Raw genomic sequence first — 565 nt, 5'->3', positions numbered from 1 at the left:
GGATCACCTACCAACGCCTTATCCACACCTGTCACCAGCAGCCTCACACACCTGTAGGCACTGTGGTCACTGAATAACTCATGCAAGTAGGGTCCCCTGCCACTTGCCAGGGTCGCCTGGCAGTCAGGTATATTGGCGATCCCTACTTCCCAGAGTCGCAGCAACATTGATTGGAAGCTCACTGTGTGTTAGGGATCAAGTAAGAGTTACACGAGTCAACATTATATTGTCACGCGACGGTCACTCCGAGAAGCAGGTGCCACAGCTCGCATTATCTAAAGGAGACAGCTGAGGTTCGGAAGGGCTTGGCAGCGTGGGCAGAGGCACACAGCACAAACCCAGCAGGGAGAACATGGCCTCTGATCCACCATGTCGCCTCCAGCCTGCAAGTCCAGTGCCCCTAGAAAAACCTCCCAGCTCTGGGGCATCACGGTTGGAGCCACTAGCGACGTGACCCGGAGGCGAGGGGGCGAGAGAATCCTGTCCCAGTGGCCTGCTTCTCTAGGCAGGAGCGGGGTGTGACTCCTGGGGACGAGGGGGCGGGCGGGTGCGCGGGGCTGGAGTC

Source organism: Tupaia chinensis, unplaced genomic scaffold (genome assembly GCF_000334495.1).
Source record: "Tupaia chinensis unplaced genomic scaffold, TupChi_1.0 Scaffold139935_1, whole genome shotgun sequence".
NCBI classification, from domain to species: Eukaryota; Metazoa; Chordata; class Mammalia; order Scandentia; family Tupaiidae; genus Tupaia; species Tupaia belangeri.
Note: the sequence above shows the minus strand (reverse complement) of the source record.